This window comes from Dysidea avara, chromosome 2, assembly GCF_963678975.1.
Source record: "Dysidea avara chromosome 2, odDysAvar1.4, whole genome shotgun sequence".
Taxonomy (NCBI): domain Eukaryota; kingdom Metazoa; phylum Porifera; class Demospongiae; order Dictyoceratida; family Dysideidae; genus Dysidea; species Dysidea avara.
The window spans coordinates 28,643,927-28,654,612 of NC_089273.1; the positions used below are offsets into that span (position 1 = coordinate 28,643,927).

The following is a 10,686-nucleotide window of genomic DNA, read 5'->3' on the forward strand; positions in this document are numbered from 1 at the left end:
CTATAAATCTGCGGAGGTGGTCAGTACAATGTGATTCAAAGTGTTTATTATGCGATTCCTCCAGAACTACAACAGCTCATATCTTGAATGGTTTCCCTGTTGCATTAAATCAGCAGCGTTACACCTATCGCCATAACCAGGTGCTTTCTGCTCTTTCTTACTAATGCTTTTGCTGACTGTCTATCTATTAATTCAAGTGCTTGCTGACTTGAATAACCACCGAGCCTGTCAAGCTACCATTCCAACTTCGATTCTGATAACTCCATATCGCCCTGATATTGTTGTATACAATTCGCAAGTCCACTCTGTTGCTATGTTGGAATTGACCTGTCCACTAGACTCTGCCCATAATCTGGAATCAGCACGGAATAGAAAGCAATCGAATATAGAATATTTACAATTATTGGCAGAATTTGACAGATTAAGTATCTCCAGTTATTATGAAACCATTGAAATTTCAGCACTTGGCCATTACCAACCAGCCTCCATTAGAAACTACCTGAACTTCATCAAATTTTCCAACCCTATCATAACTATCCCCAAATCTACTGTAAGGAAATGTTTAGATGATGCTGCCTACCAAAGTATTCTAGCCTCTGAGAGGATATATTTGGCCAGGAATAATAAAGAATGGTTGGATGTGACTAGTATTAGTTAATTTATATAGCTTCCTTTTATTTTATTTTTAAATTCACACCCTTGCCATGCCCACGCAGGTTGTTCCGTAGGACCATACACGTGGTCGCATGTGACCGAGGACTATCACACTTTCTGTAATTTATGTACTTTCATCACTTCATAATATAGAACACACACCCAAGAACAGTATTACAAATATGCTATTCACTTCATAATTGATGGTTTTCTCTCTCGAAGAAGAAAAAAACCCCAAATTTTGGCTGCTCGTATCTCGGAAATGGCGAGCGATTTTCTTCAAATTTGGAATGTAGACTCCCCTACCTAGCCGGAAATTCTGTAGCAAATTTGTTTTCAATCGGATAAAGGATCATAGAGCTACAAAGATGTGAAAATCGCGTTTTCTTTCTTCCTGTTAATATACTCACGGTGTGGTACGCCGGCTTCTTGGGCCGCACGACACACTACCGTGTGTCTTGATGTCTAAAATGTTCCCAGCAGAATATGTGGGGCCACTAATGTGTTGTACTAGATATACAGTACGTATTAATCGAAGATGACTTTGCAGGGCTTCTGCCACCAGGCAAAGATACTGAGAAAGCTGATACTTGGTGTCCAAAGTCCCTCAGCCTTGAACTTTCTAAAAACATATCAGTTGTTCAAAAATCCTATTGTAGCTCGAGTAATCCCATCCGATTTTGGTGCCCATCCGATATTAGGTGAGTTACTCTACTTCCAAAGGAGTGAAAAGAAGAAGCTAAAGAAAATATGAAGAAACTAAGATGAAATTTGAAGGTGCGTATCTCAGTGATGGATGGGCGGATTCTGCTCAAATTTGTAACGGGAACTGCCCTACCCCGCGGGTGTTTTCACATCAAAAAATGGTTAATTTCGGGTCAGGCACTATGGAGCTACAGATGCGCGAAAATGGCGTTTTCTTGGTTGCTGTAAAATACAAACTTGTGTGTCCCGCCCGCACTGGCTGTACTTGGCCGCACGACATTATTATTATTATTATTATTTAATGGGCTTGTAGATGCCAAGGCAAGCTAACTTGCCAGGCTATGCCTCAGGCCTTTGAAGGTGCCCATATCTAGATTGCTTCCAAAAATTATCCAAGCGCAGCTTGAAGGTTGCAACTGTTGGTGCTGAAATGATAAAGTCAGGTAAGGAGTTCTATAGATTCACTATTCTATTTGTAAAAAAGTTCTGCCTAACAAGTAATCTTGATCTTTCTTTAAAAAGCTTAACAGAGTGGCCCCTGGTGGTAGCAGTATTTAAAGTAAAAAATGTAGATGGGTCCAAGTCATAATGTCGTTTAAGTATCTTATATGTTTCAATTTTCAATCATATCACCCCTTTGACGTCTGCAATACAGAGAATAGAGATCCAGAATTTCAAGACGGCTTTCATAAGTCAAGTGGGCTAATCCGCGAAGGTGTTTAGTTGCACGTCTCTGAACCTTTTCAAGGGTGTCGATGTCTCTGGCCAAGTACGGACTCCAAGATTGACATCGTATCGTGTGTCTTGATTTTACGTATATATATCAAATCCAAAACAGCCAAGCTGTAAAAAAAGAGTGCGGCCCTCAGAAAAGGCTATGGTGAAAAAAGATGTGAAATCCAAGGTGGCGGCCAAGAAATTGCTGTGATAGTAGGTTAATGGTAAAAATTTTAATAACGACAATTCAGGTGTATTTTGTGCCAAGACCAAGTGGCACCAAATTCACCTGAGTTGTCGTTATTAAAATTTTTACCATTAACCTACCATCACAGCCATTTCTTGGCCGCCACCTTGGATTTCACATTTTTTTCACCATAGCATTTCAGAGGGCCGCACTCTTTTTAAAAAGCTAGGCTGTTTTGGATTAGATTTCACTTCTTTTTGCGAGGGGTCCGCCACGCTTTAAATCTAACTTATCCGAGATTCAAATCTCTTGGAATCCCCATGCAATCTACAAGAATCTTCTCAAATCTCTGAATCTCTGTGAAATCTGCAAAATCCATTAAAATCCATGGAATCTTTAAAATCTTCCTAATCTTCGTGACAATCTTTAAAATCTCGCTGAAATATTTGAATCTGAGACTACCACAATCAAATCTTAATCTTATTGTTAGTAAATTTCAGTAAACGTTTGGATATTTTACTCAAGCTCTTGCTTGTTAACACGTATTCTTGCGGCTGTCTTGCACCTAGGCCTGTTCGTCCACGTGTACTGTGCGATTATTGGGTTCTTGCAGTCTACGTATATTGCCAGAGATTATATTGCCAGAGATATAGCCAGTTGTTCCCGAGGTTGTTTCTTCTTCGCAACGCCTTTAGCTACTTGACGAACTCGTTTAGTTAGTGACCCTGACTCGGATCTTTGTTAGGTGAGTCTATACATACTGAATTCACACCTGTGAAAAGCGTGAGCATGGTGCATGTACGGATTCATATTGCTCCTGACATAATAGCCAAGATAAAACTCCAATAGCTAACAGCTACATCTAGTGAGCTCTTTAGTTATAAATCAGGAGTAGCTAGCACGTCTCGTCAATATTCACATTCTTGAAAATCATCATGCAGTAATTATAATCAACACATCTCAATCTCTATATTCTAGATATAGTATAGACCTCGATATAGACTAGCCAACATTCATGCAGCAAATGAAAAGTTTAGCTACACATGTGGGACCCCTGCTTTTAGTGATACGAGTAGTGATATTTGCTATGTAGTTTAATTTGTTATCCCACTCATATGGGACCTCAGCTGTGAAGGCTACTGAAAGCCTTTGTCAGTATAGGGAGTCAGAGACATGCCGGCAAGAAGAATACAGAGAAGACTAATAATCCCTGCTATGGCTTCATAACCATAGGCACATGTCTTGATTGTATGTGGCTGTGGATCAAGTCACAACACGGCTGGCTGGAGTCTCTGAAATCTTAAGGTTTTGGTTACAAAGAATTTGCATGCTTTTGAATATTCCTGCACTGGTATCTTGTGCCAGCATCCCACAACATTAAGCTCAGGTATGAAAGATTAGTCCAATTATAATTAGCTATGTAGCAACATGCACAATGTAATGTGTAAGCTTAACTCTACCATGCCAGCAAGTAATGTGTCCAAATGATATCACACTCTTAGCTGAACAGATTCGAGCAGATTAAATTACTATCTCATCTATTATTGTTTAGTGAAAGATAATAGGAGATGGAGCAGCAACCTCAGGAACTATCCACTACCAGTTTGGAAGTTGATATACTTGCGCTGAACACATGAACGCATCTGATACCTTCGCTTAGCTGAGTTTATGTACGTATGTATATACATACAATTTACAATACACGCACAAACTTTAACAAGCATGCTAGCTAATAATTTATATCTCAATGGGTCAATGTCCATATCACTTTGCTAACTCAGGTAGACAGTCTCAAAGATAGTTGCACTATAAGTTATATTATATATAAGTGTGGAATCTATGTGTAAAATCTAATTGTGTGGTATCTTTGATATCATATTATTCCACATTTGCTGAAGTCAACTACACCATTGATATGCTGAAGTTCCTGTACACAATTATCAAGACAATTATGCAGTCCAACTGTCAGCAGTTGCAAGAGATGTCTAAATAATGATATAGCTAAAATGTACACAACTTGCATGGACATGGCAAAACATGATGATTTTAGACATATTATTTGATGCATACAGTATTATAATACAGCTATACATGTGCAGCATGAAAAGCTAGGGCAAAGTAGTAGTTAATAATAGTATAATTAAGCTTTGCCAACTCTAGAGTGAGATTTACTGAGCTTATATATGTGCGCATGCAGGGCTATTTGATTTGATTGAATGCTTTAGCTACGGTGACCAGCACTGAAGTAGTTTGCTATGTCACTATCTTGGTTGCTCAGTACAAATGAAGTATGTACAACTCAAGATCTAGGCATTTTCTCATCACTACTGAGATCACTACAAGGAGAGCTAGCTCTTAGTCATGATTACTTACTATGTGAGGTAACTGTATAGATGCATTGGGAACAGTTTCATTAGCTATAGGCTAACTTGCTACGTGTCAGCGGGCAAAGCCGCCAATTTAATTAGGCAAAGTAGCCACATATACTAAGTTCTATTGCTGGTAGTATGCAGTATTGCAATAGCTAAAGAGTAGCCTCTTCAGTAGACTCGTACCTCGACTCATACCAGGCACAGAACACGGCTCCATAGCACTACAACATTGTATTTAAAAGTATTTCAAATCTTAACTGAAATCTTAAAATCTTGTAAAATCTCAGTCAAAATCTTGAATCTTTCTTAAGATTTCTCAAATCTCAAATCTCAGTACTGCGTTACGGACCCCTCGTCTTTTTGTATTTGTATACCCCAAAGCCGGCCTATGGCCGGCTTTAGGGCTTTTTAACCTATCATTTTTTTAGGAAGAAGAAAAGATGAAGCAGGGTGATATCTTTGTAGCTAAACTCTCTACAAGGTGATCTTTCTAGCTGATCTCTCTACCGGATGACTTGTTTGTAGCTGAACTGTCTACAAGGTAACTTCTTCTAGCTGATCTTTCTACAGGGTGATTTGTTTGTAGCTGAATTCTCTACAGGGTGATTTGTTTGCAGCTGAACTCTACAGGTGATTTGTTTGCAGCTGAACTCTCTTACATGGTGGTTTCTTTGTAGCTGAACTCTCTACAAAGTAATTCTTCTAGCTGATCTCTCTACAGGATGACTTGTTTCTAACTGAACTCTCTACAGGGTGATCTGTTCATAGTGGAACTTTCTACTGGGGGATTTGTTTGTAGCTGAACTCCCTACACGATGGTTTCTTTGTAGCTGAACCCTCTACAATGTAATTCTTCTAGCTGATCTCTCTACAGGATGACTAGTTTCTAACTGAACTCGCTACAGGGTGATCTATTCATAGTGGAAACTTTCTACCGGGGGATTTGTTTGCAGCTGAACTCTCTACGTGATGGTTTCTTTGTAACTGAACTCTCTACAAAGTAACTTCTTCTAGCTGATCTCTCTACAGGGCAATTTGTTTGTAGCTGAATTCTCTACAGGTTGATTTGTTTGCAGCTGAACTCTCTACATGATAGTTTCTTTGTAGCTGAACTCTCTATTAGGTACCTTCTTCTAGCTGATCTGACTACACGCTGACTTGTTTGTAGCTGAACTTTCTACAGAATAACTTGCAATGTAATATAATTCTATAATGGAGTAAATGTGACCGGGCCTGCGAAAACAGGATATGTGGGCACAAGCTACACCCCATCACTCTACAGGTCATATCTTAGGACTGGAATAGTATATTTGTATTCTGTAACTTGCATCATGATGCCAATTAAATGCTTACTACAAGCTGAAAATTGTAATGCCATAGCATAATGGTACAAAACGTTATGAGTGATGAAAGTGTGAAAAAGTAGACAAAAATCATGTGCCCACATGTCCTATTATTGCAAGCCCAGTCACAAATTATAAACGTAGCTGAATGCTCTATTAGGGTGACTGTTCTATTAGAGTATCTCGATCTCGCATATGCTACACGTAGTTGGCTTTGGAATCAGAACTCAGTGGTTTGTAATCCGATTCTTCTGTACTACTGCAAGGACTTTCTATGATAATTATTCCAGCTACACACCAATGTTCAGCTCAATGCTCTAAGCGGTTTGCCTGGTAGGCGTGAAAACTAATAGTTTTTTATTCATAAAAATCGATAGCGTAATTTTGACACAGGCTGGGTTTTGTGTCATATCTCGATGGCCTTTAGCTGGATTCCCTTCAAACTACAAAAAGGCACTCCTACCATAGTTACTCCATCTACAAAGCAATTGTCAGCTCATTCCTTCAAGCGGTTTACCCTGTGGGCGTGACAGACCTTCGACCTAATTTTATGCAAATAATCGGTCATAACTCCGTGATTGTTCATCGGATTCCTACCAAACTTGGTGCTGAGATTCGCCTTAATGGGCCCTTTAAGTGTGTCAAATTACAGCCCGATTGGAGCACGAATTCGTGTTTTATGGGGGATTTTGCAAAGTGTGCGAAAAGAAGTATAAGAAGAAAAAAACGAAGAAAAAACCCAAACTTTGGCCGATCGTATCTCGGAAATGGCTAGATCGAGTTTCTTCAAATTAGGTCGAAGGGGGGTTGGAGACTGCTATCCACGTTACTGGTCATTATATTTACCAACATGCTTCTGACTCTTCCTTAGCTCTGTTAAAAATAGACATGAAGAACGCTTTCAATGAATGTAGTCGTACTGCTTTTTTCGAACGAGTTGCCGAAGATTTCCCAGAGATTTCTGCTTGGGTTAAGTGGTGCTACTCACAACCTGCTGAGCTTCGTTTTGGTTCTAGACGTATCATGGCCTCATCTGGTGTACAACAAGGTGATCCTTTTGGCCCTTTGCTTTTTTCTTTAGTTCTGTTACAGTTCATTGATTTTGTCAAGCTTCATGATTTAGTCAAGTTACATCTGTGGTATTTAGATGATGGGACATTTATTGGTTCGAAATCTTCCTTACTGAAGCTTTTAGATTCTTTCTCAATTCATGGTCCCCGATTTGGTCTCCATTTAAATCTGTCCAAGTGCGAACTTTTCTGGCCTTCTGGAGACTCTTTCTCTGAATTTCCCACCAGTATCAACCGAGCTGGTGAAGGTTTGGAGCTTTTGGGATCTCCTATTTGGGGAACTGACAACTTTTTCGATCAGTTCTTGTTCTCTCGTTTAGCCAAGGTTACAGCTGCTCAAGACAGCATTGCAATTTTAGAAGACCCTCAAGTCGAGCTTCATTTACTACGCAGCTGCCTTGGAAGCTGCAAGATCATTCATATTTTGCGCACAGTGCCATTCTGTATATTGCACTCCTTTTTAGAACAGTTTGATTCTAATCTTAAATCCTGCCTGAGTCGCATAATACAATGTAGTCTTCCTAATGATTCTTGGTGCCAAGCCACTGTACCATTTCGCTTGGGGGGTCTGGGCTTACGCTCATCCTTTTCTTCCGCTGCTGCGGCCTTTTTGGGTTCATGTAATAGTGTTCGTCTCCTGGCTTCTCATCTTCTATCCCACGACTTTCATGATCTAGTGTTTCCAAATGAAGAACATGCTGTTGCTACCTTCGAAAAGTTTACATCCGATATCTTTATTCCCTCTGCTACCCAGCAGGACTTGCAGGCTCTGTTAGATCAAAATCAGTATGACCAACTATTTGCTTCTTTCAACATCCGAAACCGTGCTCGACTTACTGCTCTCTCTCACTCATCTGGTACTAGCAGTGGATGGCTCAAAGCTATTCCTCAAGTCTCCCTTGCTCTGGCTATTCCTGGTCCTGAGTTTGTTGTTGGCCTTCGTTTGTGGCTCGGAATCCCTCTATTTCCACTTTCCCCATTATGTGTGTGTCTTACTTCCATTAACCAATTTGGCGACCATCTTCTAGAATGTTCTCATGGTCCTATGAGAATTCGTCGCTATGATGCTCTAGTTGACATTGTTTGTCATGCTTTGTCCCAGAGTCACTCAGGAGTTTTGAAGGAACAACGTGTTTCTTATGAAGATAATTCTCGCCCAGGTGATGTGTACCACCCTGACTTTCCGCATGGTCATCCAGCTTATTTTGATGTGTCTGTTCGTAGCACTACCCAGCCTTCTCACATATCTTTTTCTTCTTCTTGTGCTGGGGTAGCTGCTGCAGCAGGTGAGTTAGCCAAGGACCAGAGACATCAAGATGCTGTAGAGGATGCAGGGTGTGACTTTGTCCCACTTGTAGAAACTTTTGGTTTTTGGTCACCATTTGCGCTTCAGACCCTTTGTACCATCGCTGAACGCACCACAGCCAGAAGTGGTGCATCAACCAAACAGGCTCATAAAACATTTGTTACAACAACTTTCAGTTTCTTTATGGACGAACAATGCCCGTATGATTTTACGGTACTGGGCTTTGCAGTGTGAGGACTCTGATTTTCCTTTCCCCAAACCCCCGTTGTAATTAATTGTGTTTGTAGCTTAGTTGTAGAATAATTTGTATTGTAAAAAAAAAAAAAAAAAAAAAAGTTTCTTCAAATTTGGAATGTAGACTACCCTACCTAGCCGGCACGTTTGTAGCAACTTCGGTTTCAATCGGATTAGGAGTCACGGAGTTACAAAGGTGTGAAAATCACGTTTACTTTCTTCCTGTGGGTATGCTCACGGTGTGGCGCGCCGGCTTCTTGGGCCGCACGGCACACTACCGTGTGTCTTGATATACGGTATCACTCTTTTCACCCTATTTCATAACCCTACAGAACTTAGACAAAAAACGGTGAACCAAAAAGGCGAAAAAAGTGCAATATTGAAGGGGAATCGAACCCAGGATCCCAGTGTGATGGTCCAGTGTTCTAACGATTATGCTACCGCTGCTAGCTCCCTTGATTCCCTTCTTTTGTATCTTATAAATGTGACTAACGAAATAAGCTGTATACAGTAAGAAGAACCTAACCCTAAAGGTGAAGAAGAAACCATAGCTGAACTCTAACCCTAAACCTAACGCTAACACTACTAGACGCTTCCCCTAAAGTCTACTACTCGCGGCAACTACTGGACGCATCCCCTAAAGTCGACTACTCGCGGCAACTAATAGATGCGTACCCTAAAGTCGAAGAGAGAGAGCAACAACTACAGTAGGAAGTCTGGATGCTTTTGAGCTTAATATTACGTAAGGGTTATGAAAGGTGGTGAAAAGAGTAAAACCCTCTTGATATACGCACGTAACTAGCTACATGTACGTAAGTAACGTTGCCACTTACCAGTTCCACTGAGACCACTTCGTGGGGTACTACACAATGACGGGTCTTAGCTAGTATGGTAGATCTAGTAGACTAGGCTGTAGCTAGCAACAGTAGTAGCTACGCACGTCAGACTGGATCTGAAGTACAGAAAAAGTGGTTTTTATAGCAGTGATCCTCCGCGTGCACGTGCACGTGCACACCCGTGTCATCGTTTAGTCTGGAGCCGAGGTGCCCTCCATTTTCTCTCTATCTCGCTTATGTCTCTTTATGCATGCATATAAGCTCTTGCTGCAAATGCTGCTAGCTAATTAGAGCTAGTCAACAGCTTGCAACTTGTCGATCCAATAACCGACTGTATGCGGGATCATTGTCTGGCCCTATAGCTAGTGGTAGCTAGTCACGTGCAATCCAAAATTCCCTTTCCTAACGATTAAGGACACAGGGAACAACTCTGCAATGCGCTTCAACACTAGTGTGGACTCCTGATAATTAATTCTAAAGTATCATTGTTTGTTGTGTAGCTATACAGTGTGGTTACAATTTTCACATAGCATATTTAGGTGCCAAAATTTAAGCTATAGTATACCTTGTTAACAAGTTAGATTGTGGGCTTCCAGGTAGCTACATGCAATTGAAAAGGCTATAAGATCCCTTTTTGCATGTCTGGTCACATTTGTTTTATCATAATAGCTAATTTTCACATCTTGAAGTCTATAGATAACTAATTTAAACTTCACTAATAGTTTTGACAGTAGAAACATAAGAGCCAAATAGAAACTGGCATCATAAGAGATTGTTTTACACTATCCTCTGACAATTACAGCTTCACTTTACAACTACTAAGGTACAACAGCTATAAATGTATCAATTATATAAATTAGTTAGCTAGACTTCAAGATGTGAAGTCTATTAGAGATACATAATTGTAGCAATGCAGTTTAACCACATGAGAAGCAAGGGTCATGCTATAGTAATTAATATGAGCAATATAGACCTATTGGAAATGTAGCGAAGTGTACATGGAATCTAGGGATTAATAAACGGCCAAACAAAACTAAGCACGTAATTTACCTGACAGTCATAGCTGCTGGAAATTTTTCATGATGTTCTTATAGCTAATGCTAAGAAGCTTACTTATGGATAATATTACAGAGTTATTTACTGTAGGAGCATTGCCTATTATAATGTCCAAGTGTTAGCTACTGTTTGTAGTGCATATAAACAGATTTTGGTAGCTAATCACAATAAAATGAGACAGCGCTTTTGAAAACCTAATCTTCAGT

General features: G+C 40.1%; 1 long non-coding RNA gene across 1 annotated transcript; it reads left to right on the top strand.

The window, feature by feature from the left end:
- Positions 1-2,971: 2,971 nt before the first annotated feature.
- On the top strand, positions 2,972-4,003 carry LOC136244187 (uncharacterized). The gene is made up of 2 exons (XR_010695073.1): positions 2,972-3,008; positions 3,816-4,003. It is a non-coding gene; the product is annotated as an uncharacterized lncRNA (long non-coding RNA).
- Positions 4,004-10,686: the final 6,683 nt, after the last annotated feature.